Genomic DNA, 4,522 nt, shown 5'->3' on the forward strand with positions numbered 1-4,522 from the left:
GTCTGAAAGAAGAAAGTTATATACACCTAGAATGACTTGAGGGTGAGTAAATCATGGGGTATTTTTCATTTTTGGGTGGACTATCCCTTTAAGACTGAACTAGATGCAATTAATGAAACAGATTGAGACTAAATCAGAAAAAAAATGGGACAGAATGCCACTGAATGAGACTAAATGAGAAGAAAATAGACTGAATGTTATCAAACAAGTCAAACTGAGACTGATCAGAATAAATGAGAATGAATATGACCAAATGTGATAAGACTCAAGGCACCAGAATGAGACTGTATGTGGCAAAATTAGACTGAACGATACAGAATGAGACAAAATGGCTAAATTAAAAGGAAGAACAGTGAGGCAAAAAGAGTCCAAATGGGGTGAGAGCAGGGGCTGCAGCCGCGGGGTCTGAAGACGGATCTCATTGCATTCTGCTGGCACTCAGGAAAAAATTCACGTGTGAGTATGTGGGTCACATTATTATTAGAGCAAGTGTGAGCAGTGATCTAAACAAGTGCAATGATGCCATTTCCACTGTACACAGAAATGTGTTAAGACTCTCTTTGGCCCCGCAACTGCGCCAATTTTGATTCTCCCTCTTACCTATTTTAGCCATAGCCTTTTTTGGCTGAAAACCTGACCACCCGGTCCTGTCTAAGAAGTTGCTGTTGCTGCTGTATTTAAAGCACATCTGCATTATTTGGACGTTTCTGGCTGTTCTTTTTACAGGTGCAATATCCCAAAGCATGCATGGCTAGATCATCTGGGCTGAGATCAAGCTCTGCTCTCTTGGGTGGCTCGGGTTTTCCCTCCTCTCTTGGGTGTTTTAGGCCTAAGCTTTCAAGCTTTCAAATTCCTCCGACCCCAAACGACCCTGTTGGACAATTTGAGGTTTCCAGTGTGTTACATAAAGCAACCCTTAAATACACTTTAGGATGGCTGCTGCATTTGGAGGAACCAGGGTGGGCGAGGTCTCTTTCACCTCAACTTCATGATTTTTACACCCTGATATCCACCTCCAAGACTTCTGTTCTCAAGCTGCTGTTGTCTTTGGCTTTCTGCGAGAGTCGAGTTGACTTTCCAAGTTCTGTTGGATGGAGGAATGTATCGGAGGAATTTTAGAAGATCTTTTCTGGTCAAACAGTTGAGCATGTGCTTGAAGAACAGAGAAGAACCAGGTGTCGGGTTGCTTTGAGCTTCCCAGCCCTTGTTTTGTGGTGTGTGGGAATTTGCTCAACATATTCTGCAGCACAAAATCTCAAATGTCACAATGACAGCCATGTGCATGAGTGGAAAGAGGTTTCATAAGCCTAACCAGCAAATAACAGCCACATGGTTTATGAATACAACATTTTTTCAATCTTATGTCATCTGCACTCTTAAAAATAAAGATTTCAACAGAGAGATTTTGCAGCAATGCCATAGATTAGAACAATTTTTGGTTCCTTAAAGAACCTTTCAGTGAACAGTTCTTCAAATAACCATTTTTTTCATTAAGTGAAACACATAAAAAAAATCTAAAGAAATGTTTTCCACTACAACTCTTAAAAATAAAGGTTCTTCATTAGCATTGACGGTTCCATGAAGAACTTTTAACATCCATGGAACATTTCCAGTGGACAAAAGGTTGTTTATAGTCTATAAACTTCTTTAGATTACTAAAATGTTATTCACACTAAGAATAAAGTGGTTGTTTTAAGAACCACTCATTGAAAGGTTCTTTGAGGAACCCAAAATTGTTAATTAATGGGTTAATATGAGTTTATAAAGAAGCTTTTGTGGAATGGAAAAATTCCATTGATGTCAAAGGTTCTTCATGGAACTATAGATGCTAAAAAAGAACCTTTATTTTAAGAGGTTGTACTCAAGAAACATACCCTTAAGAAAATACACAAGAATACACAACATGCAAGAAATTTGCATGTCATTTAAATAATCATTTGTTATCATGCACATATACCTGCCAAAAATCATCAGTATCATCAGTAGTTTTACCTGCTCCTATGTCTTTACAGATTAATGTCCCTGTTTTCTTCAGTCTGTGGTTGCCGTCCCGGAGGTGCCTTGACCTAAACTGTTAGTCAGCTTCTGGGTGGTGCAGCGTGTTGCTGTTTTCGTTTTCTCTCACTCTCTCTCTCTCTCTTTCTGCCCTTGAGGGTTTACTTCTCAGAGGCAGGATGTCTGCTGGACAGCTGTTTCAGAATTCCTCCTATGAAGCAGTGTGGCGTGTCTCCGCTTTGCTTTGCTCCTCCTTTCTCCGCCTGCAGCACCTGTCCCTGCCTGTCTGCAGACGCTGGCGTTGAAATCCAATTCTCTCGTCTTCTGCAGTCCTGACCCGCCGGAGCTGCGGCAGTATTTCCTGGAGAGACAGACAGTGCTCGCTCAAGGGAGGAGGAAAATGAAGAGTGTGGAGTCTCTCCTACTGTGCTTCCCAGCTGCTGAACATCAAAGTCCTTCTCTTCCAAAATAGAGTGGAAGAAATACAACGTCCCTCTCTCTCTCTGTTCGTCTTGTCACTCCCCACCTCCCTTCTCGTGCTCTCTCTCACACGTTTTTCCTTTTTATCACAGTTCTCACACTCATTTACTTTCTTTGAATCCCGTTCTATTCTGTCATTCTGCAATTTATTTCTGCCGACTTAAGCATCTCTACCTCATTTGTTTGCTCAGCATTTACCAGACACAATTACAACATCTGAGAGGTGAAATGCAACCTTGCTAGAAAGAAAGAAAGATTGTAGATAGATAGATAGATAGATAGATAGATAGATACATACACACATACATACATATATATACATACATATACATAGATAGATAGATGAAGAGATAAAATATTCTTGATTACTTATAGAGAAAAGCTGTTTCTCTTTGCAGCTGCACTGTAAACCTCTGTGGAGCTTCTTGTCACCCTCAACCTAAAATAGGTTTCCTTGACAACATAAAGTGCTCTGCAGTGAGCTCACGTTTGACAGGATTAGGAGGGGGTGCAGCGAGTCTATCCTGCTCTTCTGTGGGTGTGTGGGTGTGTGAGAGAAAGATTGGTGTAAGCTCTGTTCCATACGCTATATATAGTGAGCTCCCTACCTGGACAGGAGAGACATTATAAGTGTGAAGCTGTTCCTAAGAACGAGATACCTTATTATGGGCAATTTATAAGGGAATATCGAATGTATGTTTTAAAACAACACAATCCTACAATGAATATAAATGTGCACACTGAAAAAAAAAAAAAAATCAAGATGGAGGTTAAAATAGGAGAAACGTTGATCATAAATTTGCCTCATTTAATACAATAAATAAATAAATAAAATTAAAAATGTTAGAATGTTAGATGCCAATATGCTAACAGTTAGAAGTGAATTAATAGTCTAGTGAAGCTTGGAGGGACAAGCGCTATTCTTGTGGTGCGTGGAATAGCTGGTTATACAGTGTACAGTGTTCCAAATCAGTATCTTATGAGTTTCCAGATCAGTTTAGATGCTGCCTTAGAAGGCAGCTGCCTATGTAGTTGACCAATGCAGTTTAGCAGAAGACAACGATCCAATCAATTCCTGATAGACAAAATCAAGTCCTGCCCTTTTTTCTTCATTTCAAGTCAGGTCTGTTTCACATGAATGACATTTCACAGAAACTAATTTAAAAAATCATTAACAAGTCTTTTTTTTTTGCAGTGCAGGTTTTGGTATAGCCGCTTAAAACATCATATATATTATGTCAAATTTTACTTTACATTTGTGGGTTTTATCCAAAGCAACTTGCAGTGCAGTCAAGGTATACATACAGTATGTGTGTTCCTTGAGAACATCTGCTTCTTGATCCAGTGCTATACTCCTCTATAACACATCTGACCCTTTATTGACTACCCTCAGAGAGGCTGACCGTGTTTCTGTTGGGCTGTATCTTACACTTGTAGATGGTCTGTTAAATTTGAGCAATTCAGTTAAGTGAAACAGCCACTATTGGACAGCAAGCTTTCTGAATGAAGTCTTTTTGTGTTTTGTGGGCATGATGTCACATGTGGAGAGCACATGGTCTCAGGAAGAATACTGAGTATTGTCCTCATGTTTGCCAAGCTGCAATCACCATATAAATGCTGTGAATGTACTTGTAGACACTAGCGTTTAGAGGAATTTTAGAGGAACACCTCCAGTTCTTCCCACCAAAAGAGACTATTTGAGTTCACATGAGTGGAGATTTAGTTTTGGAAACGTTGTGATGTTTATGAAAGGATTACCTGATTTTCCCAGTTTTGAATTAGCTTGTTTTGGACCACATAACAATCAGAGCCTGTGATTGGTCACTGAAAACCCATAGAGCTTCTGCTGCCGCTGAAGTCACTTCCTCTAATGTCAGAGGTTTTGAGGTGTTACATAGACAGTGATCATATGAGAAATGTGAAAAAGAAGGAAAAGCAACTATTAGAGCCATTTCAAACATTGCATGTAATGGATATCATGTTCACATTGTTAATTTTTAACTCTGGGTTAGTAATTCACACTACTTAACTTTGACATGATGAAGAT

This window comes from Sinocyclocheilus anshuiensis, unplaced genomic scaffold (genome assembly GCF_001515605.1).
Source record: "Sinocyclocheilus anshuiensis isolate Anshui unplaced genomic scaffold, SAMN03320099.WGS_v1.1 scaffold961, whole genome shotgun sequence".
In the NCBI taxonomy this organism is placed as follows: domain Eukaryota; kingdom Metazoa; phylum Chordata; class Actinopteri; order Cypriniformes; family Cyprinidae; genus Sinocyclocheilus; species Sinocyclocheilus anshuiensis.